Here is a 22,669-nt window from a genome sequence, read left to right on the forward strand (position 1 = left end):
TTAAAAAAAAAAATCCAAAAATCCAAAAATATTCAATAATTAAATAAGGAGACAAAATTACCCCAATGTCAAGTTAAGAATTCAAAGATCAATGCATGTATGATAAAATTAAAATGAAAGTTGATACATGAGTATGGAATGTGAAAGAGGAATTTTGGGTAGCTAGGTATGAAATTTAAGTTATATAGAATTTATATATGTGTGTTAGGCGAAAGCTTGGGTTAATTAAAGATTCAATTTATAAGCTTACTTAGCCATATATATATACCCGTACCCTTACGCTGGCCCCATTACAACCTTGAAAAGACCTCATGATGTTTGCATTGGTATATTAATTGTTGTTGATTGGTTAGGAGAAGAACAAAAATTAGAAAGCATGATTAGAGAAGGATAGAGCGATTACCCTAAACACTAGAGAGATTAGAGCATACATACATCATCAGTGAGGGTTCAATGCTTAAATTCTATGCTCCCTACTTTCATGAGCTACCTTCTTGCATTTTTATCTGTTCTTACTATATAAGAATTGAATTAGTGAAATTTGATTTTTGATTGTCTTGAAGAGCTTATTTACTTTTGACCAAGTGGACAAAAATCATATAGTTGCATTCACATATATAGGTTGCATTGCATTGCATGAGCTTTACATGTTCCTACTCATTTATTTTATCTTCTTCAACTAAGCATGAGGACATGCTAATATCTAAGTGTGGGGAGGTTGATAAACCATTATTTTATGGTTTATATTGTGTATAACATGTGGTTTTATCAAATCTTTACACACTTATTCATTGAATAAGCATGCATTTATAATTCCTTCATAAAAATGCTTTATGGTTGAAAACTTGCTTCCTAAAGACTTTTAATTTTGTATTTTAATTCTTCTTTATTTCATTCGATGCCGTGATCTGTATGTGGAGTGTTTCAGGCTTTATAGGGCATGAATGATGATGAGCGGATATTTTATACGCTTTTTGGGGTTAATTTCATATAGTTTTGAGTATGTTCTAGTTAGTTTTTAGTCTATTTTCATTAGTTTTTAGGAAAAATTCATATTTCTGGACTTTACTATGAGTTGTGTATTTTTCTGTAATTTCAGGTATTTTTCTGGCTGAAATTGAAGGAGCTGAGCAAAAATCTGATTCAGGCTGAAAAAGGACTGCTGATGCTGTTGGATTCTGACCTCCCTGCACTCAAAGTGGATTTTCTGGAGCTACCAAACTCGAAATGGCATGCTTCCAATTGCATTGGAAAGTAGACATCCAGGGCTTTCCAGAAATATATAATAGTCCATACTTTGCACAAGGATAGACGATGTAAACTGGCGTTCAACGCCAGTTCTCTGCCCAATTCTGGCGTCCAGCGCCAGAAAAGGATCAAAAGCTGGAGTTGAACGTCCAAACTGGCACAAAAACTGGTGTTCAACTCCACAAATGGCTTCTGCACGTGAATTGCTTAAATCTCAGCCCCAGCACACACCAAGTGGGCCCCAGAAGTGGATCTCTGCATCATCCATCATAGTTTACTCATTTTTTGTAAACCTAGGCTACTAGTTTAGTATTTAAACAACTTTTAGAGACTTATTTTGTATCTCATGACATTTTAGATCTAAACTTTGTACTCTTTGATGGCATGAGTCTTTAAACTCCATTGTTGGGGGTGAGGAGCTCTGCTGTGTCTCGATGAATTAATACAAGTATTTCTGTTTTCTATTCAAACACGCTTGTTCCTATCTAAGATGTTCATTCGCGCTTAACTGTGATGAAGGTGATGATCCATGACACTCATCACCATTCTCAACCCATGAACATGTGCCTGACAACCACCTCCATTCTATATCAGATTGAATGAGTATCTCTTAGATATCTTCATCAGAATCTTCGTGGTATAAGCTAGAATTGATGGCGGCATTCATGAGAATCCGGAAAGTCTAAACCTTGTCTGTGGTATTCCGAGTAGGATTCGAGGATTGAATGACTGTGACGAGCTTCAAACTCCTGAAGGCTGGGCGTTAGTGACAAACGCAAAGGAATCAAGGGATTCTATTCCAACCGGATCGAGAACCAACCGGTGATTAGCCGTGCTGTGACAGAGCGCGTGAGCGTAGTTTTCACTGGAAGGATGGAAGGTAGCCATTGACAACGGTGATCCACCAAAACACAGCTTGCCATAGGAGGACGTGCGTGCATGAACAAGAAGACAGAGGAAAGCAGAGATTCAGAAGACAAAGCATCTCCAAAACTCCAACATATTCTCCATTACTGCATAACAAGTAACCTTTAATCCATGCTCTCTTGTTTATTTGCAATTCAACTGATAAACATAATTGACTTCCTGACTAAGATTTACAAGATAACCATAGATTGCTTCAAACCAACAATCTCCGTGGGATTCGACCCTTACTCACGTGAGGTATTACTTGGACGACCCAGTGCACTTGCTGGTCAGTGGTACGAGTTGTGAAAAGTGTGATTCACAATTTGTGCACCAAGTTTTTGGCGCCGTTCCCGGGGATTGTTCGTGTTTGGACAACTAACGATTTATTTTGCGGCAAAACGCTGGATGACGCGATCGCGTGACGTGCGCGATCTGCAAAATTTGCAGAATTCGCTGGGGGCGATTTCGGGCCCTGTTTTGACCCAGTTTTCGGCCCAGAAAAGCATATTAGAGCCAGGGAACATGCAGAGACAGGATACAACATTCATTTGGCATAATTTCAGTTTTAGATATGATTTTTCCTCTACTCTAGGTTTTCTCTCCACACATTCATAGTTCTTAGGATTTTGCTTTTATCGCTTTTTGGATTGGGACATTGAGAAGATTTATTACCTCCGCCAAGACTTCATTATTCTAGTTTGTTTTCTTTACTTGTCACTTATTCTTCCATGTCTTCAACTTATTCAGAATTACTATTGGATTAATTTTAGAATTTATTAATACAAGAACCACTTTTATTTTTTATTGATCTTTTTGATTATTATTTATCATGTATTTTAGTATTTCTCTTCTTTATTTTGTGAAATTTACATTCATAATGAGCGAGTAGTTCCATAACTTGATCGGGAGATGATTGAAAGGAAACATTGAGTTGGATTACTCAAGAGAAAAATTGTAATTGGGTTTATTGTTGGATCGCCCTTTAGTCATTGACACTAGTCTTTCCCAAGGGAGAGGATTAGGACTTATGACTAGAAATAGCTTTCCAACTTGCTTGACTTTCCTCTACCTAGTAAAGGGTAACTAAGCAGAACAACCTTCAATTATCAATTAATCTTGACAGTACTCCATCAAGGATAGGGCTTCCAACTAATCTACTCCCAGTCAAGGCTTTTATTTAAATTACATAATTTTTCTGATTTAATTTCCTGTTACCAACTCAAACCATTTTTGAAAACATCTGATTAATAAAATAGCACCTCTTTCTGCAACTCATTAGGAGACGACCTGGGATTCATACTCCCAGTATTTTGATTTTAATTTTAATTTTGTGACAACCCCTTTTAAATTGATAAGTGGATTTTCGGCTGGTTTAGAACTGTACTTGCAACGTATCTCTTATAATAATTTCTTAACTCACCAATTTCCGTCACGTCAGCTGCCTTTAGGGTTTTTGTTTGTTCAAATTACCAAAAAATAGTAGGGAGAGGGAGAGAAAGAAGGACAACCTACATGCAGAAGGGACCAGCGGTGGCCACAGTGCAAACGGTAGTAGTTTCTCATGCGATGCAACGAGTTCCAGTTGAGTCCACATAGTCCTTGGAGAATATTGGTCATAGCCAGCACCAGCGGAGGTGACTACTACCGGAGGTGGGGAGAGAAAGAAAGAGAGGCTCTTTCAAAATAAGGGGGAGGGCACGCGATTCGAATTGAGGGCAAGTTTATCGTCAGATGAATCTAAGGATAACGCATTGCGCGTGACCAAAATGTAACGTTCTATTAATTGAGCTTTACTACCAGATTAGGTCGACAGTAAATCCAACGTTAACACTCGTGCCAATTTTTTTTGTTTCCCTCCAACTTGTACTAGCAAATTTACTGTCAAAAAATCTAATTCGCCAGTAACGTTTTGACCTGACAAATTCATTGGCAAATCTTCCGCTAAATCAACCGGTAAAGCCATATTTTGTCGGGATTTGCCTCTAGGCTTTCATCTCCTCTATTGCCAATCTCTATAAGACTGGTAACATTGTGTGGGCTTGCTGTGTCCATTTTTGTGCACTGCTCTAACACCTTTCAAGCAACGAACTAGAGGTAGGTGAGAACGATGAACTAGATTCGAGCAAAGGTATAGGCAAATCACCAATGGGATGAGACATGAGCAAGAACGCATTGGACGAAAAGCTAACTATGAAATTGGAATTTTTTTATATAAAATTATTATATTAGATCTGTTAAATCAGGGTTTGGGTGATTTGAAATTAAAGTTTTTCATTATAATATTATTGTATTAGATCTATAAAATTAGGATTTGGATTCTTTGAAATCGGAATTTATTTGGTATAAAATTACTATATTAAATCTGTTAGATTAGGTTTTTGAAGATTTCAAATCTTTCTTTTTTTATGAAAATACAATATTAGATCTATTACATTAGTGTTTAGGTGCTTTGAAATTGGGATTTTTTCTATAAAAGTTATTTCGCTAGTTTACTGTTGGTTTGGCCTTTTTTTAAACTCTTTTTTGGAGATTGATTTTATATTTGTACCGAACAAAAGAAGGCCTATTTTTGGTTAATTCGGTTAAATCAATTCATCTATTTAGTTTTTAGAATATTGATTTATATTGTTTGAAAGTTGTAAGAACCTGGGACTAATTCACAAGAAGAAAAATACATGTATATCTTAAATATGCATCAATAAATGTGACATGTGTCGGCCAAGGATTCGATGGTCCCAGAACGTTTGGACCATTAAATGGTCCTATAATAAAATATATTTTTTAAGTTTTTTTAAAAACGGCTAAATAGTCCTTATCTAATTCTAATTACAAATTCATCCCTTATGTATTATTTAATTATAAAATCTATTTTTTATTTTATAAATTATTATTTTATTATTCATTTATTATGTTTATTAATAATCAAAAACAAAAACAATAACGAATTAGATCTTCCATTGATCGTAATAACTTTTTTGGCAATTCCAATTGATTAAAATTTTATCTTTGATCCGTTACATCCGTAGAGGGTTGTGAAATCATATTTCTTAGAAAATCAATCGATTGGATTAACAAAACAATCGATTGGATTTCAGGTTTCCCATAACTCAATCAATTGAACTCATCAAAGCAATATGGGTTTAATTAATTCAATCGATTGGTTATGTTACCCAACCGATTGACTTACGCTATTAGAATGATATATGAAAGTTTAATCGATTGGTATGATAATACAATCGATTGAAGTTTGTACGTGACTAATGGCATATTCTAATTCAATCGATTGGTATGAGAATTCAATCAATTAAAATGTGACGTAAATAAGTTTTTATTTGCATCCAATCGATTGATATGATAATCCAATCGATTGAAATTTGAAATGCGCTATATATTAAGCCTGGTCACCATGTGTATTCAGCCTCCCTCCCCTTTTTAAACATAACAACACCATTTCTGCTAACCTCTCTTCTCTCTCTAAATCCAAAAAACTTCTCTCTTCTTATTCTTCTTCTCCAATCTCACCAATATCCACTCAAAAATACATACATATTATTAATCCTCATTCAAATCCCTACAAAACCCACCGAACCAATATCCCCAAAATGGCCAGAACTAAAAACGCCAAAAAAGCTAGGGTTGAGGGTGAAAGTTTTGCATCCGCCAGACTAATTGCTGCATCAGATTACATGGCAAGGTGGCTGCATCTTCGAGGGCATTGAATAACTATGTGGAAAAGTTCGAGTCAAGGGCAATTGTTCCTCCTAGGTACATAACAGCTGAGTTCATTCATGATAGACACTATAATTTGGTCTGGAATGCTTTGCAAACACAGCACTTGACTGATTTTGTACAAACTAAGGATGATTATTATCCCCACTTGGTTAGGGCTATTTATAATACTTTAAATTATGTTGTTCCAGAAACTATTGAAGAGGGTGAGGAAGTAATGCCACTGATTCAGTTTGATTTAGGGTCACGGCATTATAGAGTTACTTTGGAACAATTAGCTGAATAATGGAATTTAGTTTATCACGGGGCAAAATTTACTAGAGGTATTGCGACAGATGAGGAATGGGGCAAATATAATAGATTAGTTGGTTTTCAGAGTTTGTAGTATGAGAATCCACATATGGATGCTAGAGGTAATATAAGTTGCAGTGGTTTGGGTAATGAGCAGCGTATATTGATGTATTTGTTTTCATACATGTTGATTCCAAGAAAACATAATCATGGAATATTGTTTAACGAAGATATTCTAGTGCTTTGGGCTATGGTGACTAGAAAGGAGATAAACTGGCCTTATTTTATGGTTCATCATATGCTTGAAATGAAGAGAGGAAAATCAAGTGTTGGTTTTAGGATATGCTTGCCAATGGACCAAAATTTTCAAATGGCTTGGAATTGACTTGAGTGAAGAGAAAAGTATCGTCTTGACTAATGTAGCCAAGATTGATGACAGCACTCTAAGACAGATGGAAAGAGATTCGGATGCCCAAGAACCTCAGATCCAAGGAGAACCACAAGACCCTAAGGTGCAAGCACAACCCCAGGAATCCCCACCACCACTGCCTCCTTCGCCAACAATGCGAGATTTGATGGATGAATTGCGAAGCATAAGATTATACATTGAGGGATAATTTGCTGAGATGAGGCAGCGTCAAGACAGGTAAACTGAAGCTATCAATCGTCAAGGAGAAGCAATTGATCTTCTATACACTAATCTAGGCATCACAAACCTAAGGGGCATCATCCCAAGGCCTGAACCATGAAGAAAATGTGTCGAAGAATGTTGTTAAATCTGTTTCAGGGACTGGAAATTGTTTCAGTTGTTCTTAAAATCAATGGATATGCATTCAATCGATTGAAATAGAAAACCATTCGATTGAAGAATGCTTGCAATCATCTTGTGTATGCACTCAATCTATTGGTTTGTTAGTGAAATCGATTGAAGTATCCTCAATTACTCATTCAATCGATTGTTTTTTAGTGAAATCGATTGAAGTATCCTCAATTACTGATTCAATCGATTGTTTTGTTAATGAAATCGATTGAAGTATCCTCATTGTATTATTTCAATCGATTGGTAAGTGCTTGAACACGTGTAGTGCTATTCAACTAGAGTCCTCATTTTTTCCATGATAATATTAATAGAATGATTTGTTCTTGTTTTTATTTAACTATTAGTCATCCGTCCATTATTATTATTATTATTATTATTATTATTATTATTATTATTATTATTATTATTATTATTATATAGATAAGATATAATCATATGAAGTAATCAAACTCACTTTGTTAAATTTTAAAATAAAAATCAAGATAAAATTCAATTTGTATTTGATTTTAACCAAAAGATAAGATAACACGAAAACTGTTAGAATTATTCACCAAAAGATAAGATAACACGAAAACTGTTAGAATTATTCACTTAGTTTAAAAATAAAAAAAAGATAGAATTGAAATTTAACTATCTTTATTAGGTGTATATATATGTGCTCACTCTGACTAATTTTTTATACTTTGACAATTTATTTTAAATATTTGCCATTCAACCACAATTACTCATACAATATTCCTTGATTGATAACAATCATGGATATTCCTCCTAACGAAAATTTAGTGCCCATGTAATACATAGAATATGTCACTGGCTACAGACTGTGATCTTATCACAATTGATCTAGGTGATCAAATTGGAACTATAGTTCCCAATGCTAAGGTAAGACGTAATGGGTTTTAATTTTTTAGTAGAATTTATTATGTGTAATTTAATCTTTTATGTTTTCTTTCTACAAGATGACCTAGTTATCAATGACGATGTTATTCAAAACAAGGATCTAAATAAAAGTGAAGAATTGTCTATTAAAGTGGAAAATGTCCTCTTTAGCATGCATGTAATTTAAGTTGGCAAATAGTTGTGATTAGAGAAATCTTTGTCTTTTTCCATTGACAATCTCATCAGAACAACCATCACTCTTTTTGTATTTTTACAATTATATAGAGTTATTTTACCTAAAATTTTTGCAGTCAATGAAAGTTGCAAACATGGCTCGGGACGAAAAAATTTATAAAATACTTGGATCTGTAAGCCGCATTGAGACAATGATAACACAACTGAATCTGAACAATGATTTCGAAACTCCAATGAAACTTTCTTCACAACAGACACGTCAATTCCCAAATAGATTGAAGGCTAAGAGTTCAGATATTAATAATCATACTGCTATATTGGATGATGAAGATGATCTTATTGAGCTGGATAAGAGGTCTTTCACTCACGACGATGCGTTCATCATCAAAATCAATATGGACAAACTAGTATCTCCAACTGTAAGAGCTGCAGCGAAAAAGAAAAATTTATCAAAGGTATATGCATGTGTAGTAAAATTCATACATCATATTTATTAGCATATTCCTAACATGATATTAAGTGTTTACTGACCTATTTTTTTTCTTAGGGTAAGACTATTATGGCGATGATGACAAGTCATTTTGTGCATGTTTTATGAACAATTTTTATCTATTTTTACTTGGTTTTCACGTATTTTTGGGCAATAAGTAAGTGCTTGGATGAGAAATTCATGCTTGTCCTGATTCAATCAAACATTGTTGATTTTATGCATTTTCATGAGATTTTTTGCAAGATTTAGTTGATAATATGAATGATGCAAGATTTGATGATTATGCCAAGGCTTTGATGTATCTGTTTGGTTGATGACAGGTGAAAAGGTGAAGAAAAAGAAGCAGAAAGCACAAAATAAGCTCAAAAGAAGAATTTTGGACACACTTTGAAGTATGAGCACGCTTTGGAACCTTAGGCCATGCTTTTAAAAGCGTGGCCCATGATTAAAAAAAACAATGAGCGCTCTTGGCGCGAGAACGCTACGTTCGTTTTGAAAGAGCGCCTGCGATTTTGAGCCTGGAAAATTCGGCAGCGACGCGTATACGTGGATGACGCATACGCGTCAAAGTTGCAACTCAGGAAGACTACGCGTACACATGGCTGACGCGTATGCGTGGAAGTGGCAGTTTCGAAGGGCCTCGCGTACGCGTGGGTGACGCGTACGCGTGGGGAGCACTCTTATTGCAAGTACTACGCTCTTTTGGAGAGCACTGCTATGGACGCGCACACGTATAGCACGCGTACGCATCACAAGTTCAAATTCTGAAGGTCACGCGTATGCGTAGGTGACGCGTACGCGTGGATGGGCCAAAATGCAAAATGGCGTACACGGGTTGAGGACGCGTACGCGTGGGTGTAAAAGCGCTCCGTTCTCCAAATGAACGCTATGCTCTCCTGGAAGCCTCATTTCTGCTCAATTAATTTCACTCTGAGCCCATTTGAACTACAAGCAAGCAAGCCTACTCTGGTCACTCAATGAAGACCACAAGGATCATCTAGAATAGGAATTTCATTTAATTGTAATTTGTTTTCAATTTCATTTTAATTTGTAATTTAGGAATGCCTATATAAAGGCTTTAGTTTCATATTCTGAAGAGAGGGGTTCGATTTCAGAAGGCTGCATTAGAAGTAGTAGTAGTAGTAGTAGGAGGAGTAAGAGTAGGAGTAGAATAAAAGGCTCTTGTAAACACTTTTACCTTTCTGCACTTTTACATTTCAGTATTGAATTCAATTTAGCTTATGCAATTTCAATTTCTGCAATTCTTTTTTGCAACTTCCCTTTTTGTCAATTTTATATTTCTGTTCTTATTGAGCTTGATTTACTTTCTTACAAATTTACATTTCCTGAAAGTGTTTTTAGAGCTATGATCCATTGAACCCCAATCATTAGGGGGAGGAGCTCTGTTATGATTCACATGATTTAGTGAATTTTCTTTCTTCTTCTCAATTCAATTGAGTAGCTATAGGATATCCTCTGTTTTGATTGAGATTCATCCACTCCGGAAGGGGGTTTGAATCTGTTGAATGTTTGTGTGAGCCTCGGAAGGGGAATCATGAGCATTAGAACTGAGGCTCTATCCTTCACAACTCTCTTGATCAACACCATTTGAGAGGAATTGAGATCTTGAGAGATTGTGTGGCTTATGGATGAGAGACATGCACTTAACCTCATCTCATGATAATTAGATCAAGGAATTGGCAAGATTGATTATGATTAAAGAGATTGGATTGCCAAGGAATTGGGTTTTAATCAATTTCAATCCGCCATAGATCTACTCATATAATTGAGAAAGGAGTTGAGACCCATTTGATTCATTGTGGATTATGATATCTCCAATCCCTAGTGAATTTTCCTTTCTGTTACTTGTTTTTGAGTACTTTGATTTACTGCTTCTTTAATTTCCCTGCACCCAAAGCCACATTTACATTTCCAGTAATTTATTTTTCATGCAATTTAAGTTTCTTGCCATTTAAGTTTCTGCCATTTACTTTCAGCACTTTAAATTTCTTGCAATTCATATTCTAATGATTCAATTTCACTCAATTCACAACTGTTAGCTTGACTAGACTAATCACCACACTAAAGTTGTTTGATCCATCAATCCTCGTGGGATCGACCTCACTCACGTGAGTTTTACTACTTGATGCGACCCGGTATACTTGCCGGTTAGTTTGTGCAGAAATCAATTTTTCGTCATCAAGTTTTTGGCGCCGTTGCCGGGGATTGATTTAGATCAACAATGATTAAGTAGGTGATAAGTCTAGATTACGCATTTTCTTTGTTTTTATTATTTAAGTTCTTTTTATTTTTGTTTTCTGTTGATACTAAGGTGTTTGTGTTATTGCCTCACAAAGAAATTCTAATCTGTGACATGGGGAGTTTCAATTTTCATTTGTGATTGTGTTTTACAAAATTCAAATGGAGCTTATCTCATCTTTTGATCAAACAAATTTCATGGGATATTACCCAACACCACAAAATGATTCAAGTCATTATCCTAATGGTGGCTGGGAATATCACCAAGAAATGACAAATTATGAGCAATCCAACCAGTGGGGATATGCTCCAGGGCCACAAAATAATCAAGACAATTCCATGAGATATTGCCCAACACCACAAAATGATTCATGTCATTATGCTAATAGTGGATGGGAGTATCAACAAGGAATGATAGAGTATGAACACCTCCCAGAAACACAAAATGACTCATATTGCTATGACAACTATTCATGCTGTGACTGGAAGGGTCAAAACCAAAGAGATCTTAATGATCCATATTTTGCTCATCATGAGACATCATCATTTGATTGTGCTGTCAATACATTCATGCAAGATTTCTCTCCAATGCCACAAAATGATCCACACTGTGATAAATTCAACAATTACTCAAGTTGTGGGTGGGAGGATCAAAATCAAAGAGAATTCAATAGTTCATACTCCACTTATCAAGAGCCATCATCACTTGAGCATACCTTCAATGCATTCATGCAAAATTGTCCAACCTCACCTCCTAGTTTTTCATTTGAAAATCCTTCATCACTTGACTGTGCCCCAACATAAAGTTTCCTCCAGGATCCATACAACTCATCTCACCAACCACAAAATTCATTTCACTACACAGAAGATTCATTTCAACATCCATAACATTCATTTCACAACTCACAAAACTCATTCCATACATCTCAAAATAACTTCATCACAACACATCCATGTCCACAAAATTTCTCTCAACCTTCATCTCTTGAGCTAGCAGAGGATCTCCTTTAAAAGTCCAGAGAATTATTGGAAAGACAAGAGCAATCTTGGAAAGAACAAGAAATTCTCTTCAAGAAGATGGATGGGCACTTAGAGAAAATAAGGAAAAACTTAGGATTGCCAAGCATTGAGGATGAAGACCAATTTGTGAGTGAGGAAGTGGAAGAAGAGGCCCATGTATCAAGTGAAATTTCAATGAAGAAGGAGGTAGTGGAGATATATGAGCCTAGGATTCCATATCCACAGAGGCTAATTGAAGTGACAATGGAACATGAAAATTCTCTCCTAAAGGACTTAATGGAAGAATATACATAAGAAAGTGAGGAAGACAATCAAGGAAGTCCATACTCAAGTGAGGCAGAGAATTACATAAAGGATGGGTTCATTGAACCACCAATTCAAGAGGCTTTTGATGAAGAGAACACTCCAACCAACACACAACTACCAAGTCTTGAAATCAAAGAAGTGAAGGAAACCAACAAGAGCACCAAAGAGAGGATTGTGACCAAGCTACAATTGAACATATCAAGGAAGAAGAAGAGGTCAACTACAAGCAATCCAACCCCTAATCCAGCAAGCAAGTTCAATCAAGCAAATAACAAAAGGAAGCTTGCTGGGAAGAGGCCAAGACAGGGGACACTGACTGACTCTTCTCTCCCCTTGAGGTCATTTCTCTTAACAAACTGGAAGAAGAGGAAGAAAGTGAAGAACAACATGTCAAGCTAATGACACTAAAAGAGCGCTTGTCGGGAGGCAACCCAACCTCAGGTAACATTTCATTTCTCTGCTTTGTTTATTTTATCTTTTTTCTTTGTTTATTTTCAATAATTTGGCACATGATTGTATTCTAAGTTTGGTGTTTCCATGCAACCATTTAGTTTTAAATTTTTTTGGACACTTGCACCATTCTAAAATGAAAGTGTCACACTAAGTTTCTAAGTTTGGTGTGTCACTTAATTTTCTATGCAATGAATCCAGCAACACCACTTGTTTGTATAATTATAATGCCTTTGTAGTGTTATCTTTCTTTTGGTTTGACACTTTTTCTTTCTCTTTGTTCTAGTCATTCCTTTATTTTTAATACTTTTGTTTATTTTGCTCCTTAACTGATTTTGGCTAATACCTCAACAAGAAATCCTTACTCGTGAAAAATTTTTTCTCTTGGTGATTGTGTTATTAGCATAGAACAGTTTTCTTTGTTTAGTTTTAGTTCAAATAAATTGACATGTGATTACATTCTAAGTTTGGTGTTGCTATGCAACAAAATTTATTTCCAATCTATACTGGATATTGTATCAATTCCAAGTGAAAGTTTCACATTAAATTTGGTGTGCCACTTATCCTTCATGCAATGTATCATGCACACCCCACTTGTTTTTGCAATCACAATGTCTCTGTCTCCTGTGCCTTCATTATTACTTTTAATTTTGCTTGCTTAAACACATGTACTACTGATACTCCATTGTTTAAGACACTCATGACCCATCATAGACCCCATCACCGCTGTTTTAACTGTTTCTTGAAGATAAGTGAGCATTCTAAGTTGGTGTGGGAAGGGGAAGAATAAGTGGAAAATAACAACAACAGTGAAGATTAACTATAAGGTGGTAACGTTCTTTTTCCTCTTATTTGTTTCTAGTACTTTAAAGTGCATGATTGTCTTTTATCTTCTATGTATGCATGTGTGTTGTGAATAAGCATAGCTTGATTGCTGAATTGTAACATCTTGTTGTGACATCATAATTATCATCTTGAGTTTTGTGAGTTCAAAGCAAGTAAGCATCATGATCATAAACAAACAAGGAATTAAAGAAGAACATAGCATGGGCATACAAGTATTGGAAGGCTAGTATGATTAATTGTTGTTCAATTGCATTGAAATTTAATTAATTGAAGTTTTCATCTAGGACATTTTATGAAATTTTTTAAATCATGAAAACCTTGAAGAAGCAATTGCAAATAAGGCAAGAAAAAGAAAAGGGAAAGAATGAGAAAGCTGAAGGCTCTGAGTACCAATGACAATTCAATTGTTAAGTACTTGTGGTATTTATGTATCAGGCAAAAAGCTTGAAAATAAAACACTTAGAGTCAAGGCTAGACTCAAGTGCAAAAGCACTCCCTCAAAACTCAAGGCTCTGAGCATCAATGATTAGAGAGTAAAGAAAAGAAACAAATGAGCTTAAAGAAGTCCTCTAATTAAATACTTATGGTGCTTATGTATCAAGTGGTAATACTTGAAAACAAAGCATTTAGAGTCATAGCTTTGTTTTCAACTCATGGGGCAAAGCACCGAAAAGGAGAAGCTAAGAAGAGAATGAAAAGCTTGCTTCATGGAAGAAATATAAAGAAAAAATTTCATAAAATGAGCTAGAAAGAAACATCAATCATTTGAATTTCTTTTGTGATTGTTGCATGCATACAAAACTAGCTAACCATGAACATCAACTTGCTATTCTTCTCACCTTGGGTTGTCAAAATTTATTGCATGATTCTTTGCTTACTTGGGGACAAACAAGGTTTAAGTTTGGTGTTGTGATAACAAGTCATTTCGTGCATGTTTTACTAGCAATTTTTATCTGTTTTTACTTAGTTTTCATGCATTTTTAGGCAATAAGTAAGTCCTTGGATGAGAAATTCATGCTTGTCCTAATTCAATTAAACATTGTTGATTTTATGCATTTTCATGAGATTTTTTGCAAGATTTAGTTGATAATATGAATGATGCAAGATTTGATGATTATGCCAAGGCTTTGATGTATCTGTTTGGTTGATGGAAGGTGAAAAGGTGAAGAAAAAGTAGCAAAAAGCACAAAATAAGATCAAAAGAAGAATTTTGGACACAGTTTGAAGTTTAAGCACACTTTGGAACCTTAGGCCAAGCTTTTAAAAGCGTGGCCCATGATTTAAAAAAAAAATGAGCGCTCTTGGCACGAGAACGCTACGTTCGTTTTGAAAGAGCGCCAGCGATTTTGACCCTGGAAAATTCGGCAGCGACGCGTACGCGTGGGTGACGCGTACGCGTCGAAGTCGCAACTCTGGTAGACCACGCGTACGCATGGCTGACGCTTACGCGTGAAAGTGGCAGTTTCGAAGGGCCTCGCGTACGCGTGGGGAGCGCTCTTATTGCAAGCACTACGCTCTTTTGGAGAGCAATGCTATGGATGCGCACGCGTATAGCACGCATACACGTCACAAGTTCAAATTCTGAAGGTCACGGGTATGCGTAGGTGACGCATACGCGTGGATGGGCCAAAATGCAAAATGGCGCGCACGCGTAGAGGATGCGTACGCGTGGGTGTAAAAGCGCTCCGTTCTCCAAATGAACGCTATGCTCTCCTGGAAGCCTCATTTCTGCTAAATTGATTTCACTCTGAGCCCATTTGAACTACAAGCAAGCAAGCCCACTCTGGTCACTCAATGAAGACCACAAGGATCATCTAGAATAGGAATTTCATTTAATTGTAATTTGTTTTCGATTTCATTTTTATTTGTAATTTAGGAATGCCTAAATAAAGGCTTTAGTTTCATATTCTGAAGAGAGGGTTTCGATTTCAGAAGGCTGCATTAGGAGGAGTAGTAGTAGTAGTAGGAGTAGAAGTAGGAGTAGGAGTAGGAGTAGAATAGAAGGCTCTTGTAAACACTTTTACCTTTCTGCACTTTTACATTTTAGTATTAAATTCAATTTAGCTTATGCAATTTCAATTTCTGCAATTCTTTTCTGCAACTTCCCTTTTTGTCAATTTTATATTTCTGTTCTTATTGAGTGATGAGCAGATAATTTATACGCTTTTTGGCATTATTTTTAGTATGTTTTTAGTAGAATCTAGTTACTTTTAGGGATGTTTTCATTAGTTTTTATGTTAAATTCACATTTCTGGACTTTACTATGAGTTTGTGTGTTTTTCTGTGATTTCAGGTATTTTCTGGCTGAAATTGAGGGACTTGAGCAAAAATCAGATTCAGAGGTTGAAGAAGGACTGCTGATGCTGTTGGATTCTGACCTCCCTGCACTCGAAGTGGATTTTCTGGAGCTACAGAACTCAAAATGGCGCGCTTCTAATTGCGTTGGAAAGTAGACATCCAGGGCTTTCCAGCAATATATAATAGTCCATACTTTGGCCGCGTTTAGATGACATAAAAGGGCGTTGAACGCCAGTTCTACGCTGCTGTCTGGAGTTAAATGCCAGAAACACGTCACAAGCAAGAGTTGAACGCCAGAAATATGTTACAAACTGGCGTTCAACTCCAAGATTGACCTCTACACGTGTAACATTCAAGCTCAGCCCAAGCACACACCAAGTGGGCCCCGGAAGTGGATTTATGCATCAATTACTTACTTCTGTAAACCCTAGTAACTAGTTTAGTATAAATAGGACTTTTTACTATTGTATTAGACAATCTTTGATCAGTTTTATGCTATCTTAGACTTTCATGGGGGCTGGCCATTCGGCCATGCCTGAACTATTATCACTTATATATTTTTATACGGTAGAGTTTCTGCACTCCATAGATTAAGGTGTGGAGCTCTGCTGTTCCTCAAAGATTAATGCAAAGTACTACTGTTTTTCTATTCAATTCAACTTATTCCACTTCTAAGATATTCATTCGCACTTCAGCCTGAATGTGATGAACGTGACAATCATCATCATTCCCCCACGAACGCGTGCCTGACAACCACTTCCGTTCCACCTTAGATTGAATGAGTATCTCTTGGATCTCTTAATCAGAATCTTCGTGGTATAAGCTAGATTGATGGCGGCATTCATGAGAGTCCGGAAAGTCTAAACCTTGTCTGTGGTATTCCGAGTAGGACTCTGGGATTGAATGACTGTGACGAGCTTCAAACTCGCGAGTGCTGGGCGTAGTGACAGACGCAAAAGGAGGGTGAATCCTATTCCAGTATGATCGAGAACCTCAGATGATTAGCCGTGCTGTGACAGAGCATTTGGACCATTTTCACAAGAGGATGGGATGCAGTCATTGACAAGGGTGATACCTCCAGACGATTAGCCATGCAGTGACAGCGCATCGGACCATTTTCCAGAGAGGATTAAAAGTAGCCATTGACAACGGTGATGTCCTTACAAAAAGCCAGCCATAGAAAGGAGTAAGACTGATTGGATGAAGACAGGAGGAAAGCAGAGATTCAGAGGAACGAAAGCATCTCTATACGCTTATCTGAAATTCTCACCAATGAATTACATAAGTGTTTCTATCCTTATTTTCTATCTATTTATTATTTATGTTCGAAAATTCCATAACTATTTTATATCCGCCTGACTGAGATTTACAAGGTGACCATAGCTTGCTTCATACCAACAATCTCCGTGGGATCGACCCTTACTCACGTAAGGTTTATTACTTGGACGACCCAGTGCACTTGCTGGTTAGTTGTATCGAAGTTGTGAATGAAAAATGATTTATTAAGACGTGCGTACAGAGTTTCTGGTGCCGTTGCCTGAGATCACAATTTCGTGCACCAAGTTTTTGGCGCCGTTGCCGGGGATTGTTCGAGTTTGAACAACTGACGGTTCATCTTGTTGCTCAGATTAGGTAATTTTCTTTTTGTTTTATTTTCAAAAATTTTTCAAAAACCTTTCAAAAATTTCTCATCTGTTTTTGAAAAAAAAATAAATCTTTTCAAAAATATATTTTTCTTCAGAATTTTTAAGAATGAATTCTAGAGTTTCATGAAGCATGTTGAAGCCTGGGTGGCTGTAAAGCCATGTCTAATTCTTTTGGATAGGGGCTTCCAACCATCAGCATAGAGGCAAGTTAATTGGAATGTCAGCCGTGGCATGTCTGAGTTACATACTAAAGCTTGGCTGGCTATTAAGCCATGCCTAACCCTCGGATTGGAGCTTTAGACTAAGAATACAAGATTCCTGGAATTCATATTAAAAAAATTTTGAAATCCTTATTTTTTTTTTCTATATGTTTTTTCGAAAAAAAAAATATACAAAAATCCAAAAAAAATAAAAAAATCATAAAAATAAAAAATATTTCATGTTTCTTGTTTGAGTCTTGAGTCAAGTTGAAAGTTTGGTGTCAATTGCATACTCATCTTGCATTTTTCGAAAAATTCATGCATTCATAGTGTTCTTCATGATCTTCAAGTTGTTCTTGGTAAGTCTTCTTGTTTGATCTTGATGTTTTCATCTTTTGTGTCTTTTCTTGTTTTTCATATGCATTCTTGCATTTATAGTGTCTATACATGAAAAATTTTTAAGTTTGGTGTCTTGCATGTTTTCTTTGCATTAAAAACTTTTTCAAAAATAAGTTCTTGATGTTCATCTTGACATTCAAAGTATTCTTGGTGTTCATCTTGACATTCATAGCATTCTTGCATGCATTCATTGTTTTGATCCAAAATTTTCATGCATTGAGTCTTTTTCATGTTTTTCCCTCTCATCATTAAAAATTCAAAAATAAAAAAAAAATATTTTTCCCTTTTTCACTCATAAATTTCGAAAATTTGAGTTGACTTTTTCAAAACTTTTTAAAATCTAGTTGTTTTTATGAGTCAAATCAAATTTTCAATTTAAAAATCTTATCTTATTTATTTTCGAAAATTTTAAAAATATTTTTCAAAAATCTTTTTCTTATCTTTATCTCCTAATTTTCGAAAATAACATCATCAATTAATGTTTTGATTCAAAAATTTCAAGTTTGTTACTTGCTTGTTAAGAAAGATTCAAACTTTAAGTTCTAGAATCATATTTTGTGATTTCTTGTGAATCAAGTCATTAATTGTGATTTTAAAAATCAAATCTTTTTCAAAACTAATTTCAATCATATCTTTTCAAAAATATCTTTCTATCTTATCTTTTTCAAAATCATATCTTTTTCAAAAATTTGATTTTAAAATATCTTTTCTAACTTCTTATCTTCTTATCTTTTCAAAATTGATTTTCAAATTTGTTTCAACTAACTAACTAACTTTTTGTTTGTTTCTTATCTTTTTCAAAACTACCTAACTAACTCCCTCTCTCTCTAATTTTTGAAAATATCTTCCCTCTTTTGCAAAATTTCTTTTTAATTAACTAATTATTTTAATTTTTTATTTTAATTCTCGAAAATTACTAACCTTTTTCAAAAACTATTTTCGAAAATCACTAACTCTTTTTCAAAAATTATTTTCGAAAATTCTCTCTCTCTTATCTCCTTCTATTTATTTATTCATCTACTAACACTTCATCTCACCCAAATTCGAACCCCCTCTTCCATCTGTGTTCGAATTTTTTCTTCTTCTTTTCTTCTACTCACCCAGGGACCTCTATACTGTGTTAAAAAGGACCCCTATTATTATTATTTTTCTGTTCCCTTCTCCTTCATATGAGCAGGAGCAAGGACAAGAATATTCTTGTTGAAGCAGATCCAGAACCTGAAAGGACTCTGAAGAGGAAACTAAGAGAAGCTAAATTACAACAATCCAGCAAGCACCTTTCAGAAATTTTCGAACAGGAAGAGGAGATGGCAGCCAAAAATAATAATAATGCAAGGAGGATGCTTGGTGACTTTATTGCACCTAATTCCAATTTACATGGAAGAAGCATCTCCATTCCTGCCATTGGAGCAAACAATTTTGAGCTTAAACCTCAATTAGTTTCTCTGATGCAGCAGAACTGCAAGTTTCATGGACTTCCATCTGAAGATCCTTTTCAGTTCTTAACTGAATTCTTGCAGATCTGTGATACTGTTAAGACTAATGGAGTAGATCCTGAAGTCTACCGGCTCATGCTTTTCCCTTTTGCTGTGAGAGACAGAGCTAGAATATGGTTGGACTCTCAACCCAAAGATAGCATGAACTCTTGGAAATAGCTGGTCAAGGCTTTCTTTGCCAAGTTCTTTCCTCCTCAAAAGCTGAGTAAGCTTAGAGTGGATGTTCAAACCTTCAGACAGAAAGAAGGTGAATCCCTCTATGAAGCTTGGGAGAGATACAAAGAACTGACCAAAAAGTGTCCTTCTGACATGCTTTCAAAATGGACCATCCTGGATATATTCTATGATGGTCTATCTGAATTGGCTAAAATGTCATTGGATACTTCTGCAGGTGGATCCATTCACCTAAAGAAAATGCCTGCAGAAGCTCAAGAACTCATTGACATGGTTGCTAATAACCAGTTCATGTACACTTCTGAGAGGAATCCTGTGAGTAATGGGACGCCTATGAAGAAGGGAGTTCTTGAAATTAATACTCTGAATGCCATACTCGCTCAGAATAAAATATTGACTCAGTAAGTCAATATGATTTCTCAGAGTCTGAATGGAATGCAAGCTGCATCCAACAGTACTCAAGAGGCATCTTCTGAAGAAGAAGCTTATGATCCTGAAAACCCTGCAATAGCAGAGGTGAATTACATGGGTGAACCTTATGGAAACACCTATAACCCCTCATGGAGAAATCACCCAAATCTCTCATGGAAGGATCAACAAAAGCCTCAACAAGGCTTTAATAATGGTGGAAGAAATAGGTTTAACAATAGTAAACCTTCTCCATCATCCACTCAGCAACAGATAGAGAACTCTGAACAAAATACCTCTAATTTAGCAAACTTAGTCTCTGATCTATCTAAGGCCACTGTAAGTTTCATGAATGAAACAAGGTCCTCCATTAGAAATTTGGAGGCACAAGTGGGCCAGCTGAGTAAAAGGATCACTGAAATCCCTCCTAGTACTCTCCCAAGCAATACAGAAGAAAATCCAAAAGGAGAGTGCAAGGCCATTGACATAGTCAACACGGCCGAACCTGGAGAGGAAGGGGAGGACATAAATCCCAGTGAGGAAGACCTCCTGGGACGTCCAGTGATCAATAAGGAGTTTCCCTTTGAGGAACCAAAGGAATCTGAGACTCATCTAGAGACCATAGAGATTCCATTGAACCTCCTTATGCCCTTCATGAGCTCTGACGAGCATTCATCTTCTGAAGAGAATGAGGATGTTACTGAAGAGCAAGTTACCAAATACCTTGGTGCAATCATGAAACTGAATGCCAAATTATTTGGTCTTGAGACTTGGGAAGATGAACCTCCCTTGTTCACCAATGAACTAAGTGATCTGGATCAACTGACATTGCCTCAGAAGAAACAGGATCCTGGAAAGTTCGTAGTACCTTGTACTATAGGCAACATGATCTTTGAAAAGGCTCTGTGTGACCTTGGTTCAGGGATAGACCTCATGCCCCTCTCTGTAATAGAGAAACTGGGAATCTTTGGGGTGCAAGCTACTAAAATCTCATTAGAGATGGCAGACAATTCAAGAAAATAGGCTTATGGACAAGTAGAGGACGTGTTAGTAAAGGTTGAAGGCCTTTACATCCCTGCTGATTTCATAATCCTTGATACCGGGAAGGATGAGGATGAATCCATCATCCTTGGAAGACCTTTCCTAGCCTCAGCAAGAGCTGTGATTGATGTTGACAGAGGTAAATTAGTCCTGCAATTGAATGAGGACTCCCTTGTATTTACAACTCAAGGTTACCCTTCTGTAAACATGGAAAAGAGGCACAGTAAGCTTCTCTCAAAACAGAGTCAACCAGAGCCCCCACAGTCAAATTCTAAGTTTGGTGTTGGGAGGCCACAACCAAACTCTAAGTTTGGTGTTGAACTCTCATATCCAAACTCTAAGTTTGGTGTTGGGAAGTCTCAACAATGCTCTGAACATCTGTGAGGCTCCATGGGAGCCCACTGTCAAGCTATTGACATTAAAGAAGCGCTTGTTGGGAGGCAACCCAATTTTTATTTATCTAATTTTATTTTTCTTGTTCTTTTATATTTTATTAGGTTCATGATCATGTGGAGTCACAAAATAAATATAAAAATTGAAAACAGAATCAAAAACAGCAGAAGAAAAATCACACCCTGGAGGAAGACCTTACTGGCGTTTAAACGCTAGTAAGAAGCATCTGGCTGGCGTTCAACGCCAGAACAGAGCATAGTTCTGGCGCTGAACGCCCAAAATGGGCAGCATCTGGGCATTTGAACGCTAGAATTGCACCCTGGAGAAGAGCTGGCGCTGAACGCCCAGAACAAGCATGGTTCTGGCGTTCAACGCCAAAAATGGGCAACAAATGGGCGTTCAACGCCCAGAACAAGCACCAATCTGGCGCTGAACGCCCAGAGTTGTGTGCAAGGGCATATTGCATGCCTAATTTGGTGCAAGGCTGTAAATCCTTGAACACCTCAGGATCTGTGGACCCCACAGGATCCCCACCTACCTCCACTCACTTCTTCTCACCCCTCTTTCACACAATCCCATAAACACTCTTCCCCAAAACTCTTCACCAATCACCTCAATCTCTCTTCCCTATCACCACTTCACCACTCACATCCATCCACTCTTCCCCATAAACCTACCTTATAAAGCCCTTCATTCTTCATTTTCACACAACACAACCCTCTCTTCCCCTTCTTGGCCGAATACACCCCTCCTCCCTCTCCTCCATATTTTCTTCTTCTTCTTCATCTATTCTTTCTTCTCTTGCTCGAGGGCGAGCAATATTCTAAGTTTGGTGTGGTAAAAACATAAACTTTTTGTTTTTCCATTACCATTGATGGCACCCAAGACCGGAGAATCCTCTAGAAAAGGGAAAGGGAAGACAAAAGCTTCCACCTCCGAGTCATGGAAGATGGAAAGATTTATCTCCAAAGCTCATCAAGACTACTTCTATGATGTTGTGGTCAAGAAGAAGGTGATCCCCGAGGTCCCTTTCAAGCTCAAGAAGAATGAGTATCCGGAGATCCGACATGAAATCCAAAGAAGAGGTTGGGAAGTTCTAACAAACCCCATCCAACAAGTCGGCATCCTAATGGTTCAAGAGTTCTATGCCAATGCATGGATCACTAGGAACC

The 22,669-nt window shown here is 36.6% G+C and overlaps 1 non-coding gene across 1 annotated transcript; it reads right to left on the minus strand.

Moving 5' to 3' along the window:
- Positions 1–19,688: 19,688 nt before the first annotated feature.
- Positions 19,689–19,796, minus strand: LOC148574629 (small nucleolar RNA R71). Its single transcript, XR_015906702.1, has one exon. It is a non-coding gene; the product is annotated as a small nucleolar RNA R71 (small nucleolar RNA).
- Between the last annotated feature and the right edge of the window lie 2,873 nt (positions 19,797–22,669).

Source organism: Arachis ipaensis, chromosome B2, assembly GCF_059453495.1.
Source record: "Arachis ipaensis isolate K30076 ecotype BB chromosome B2, ASM5945349v1, whole genome shotgun sequence".
Lineage (NCBI taxonomy): Eukaryota > Viridiplantae > Streptophyta > Magnoliopsida > Fabales > Fabaceae > Arachis > Arachis ipaensis.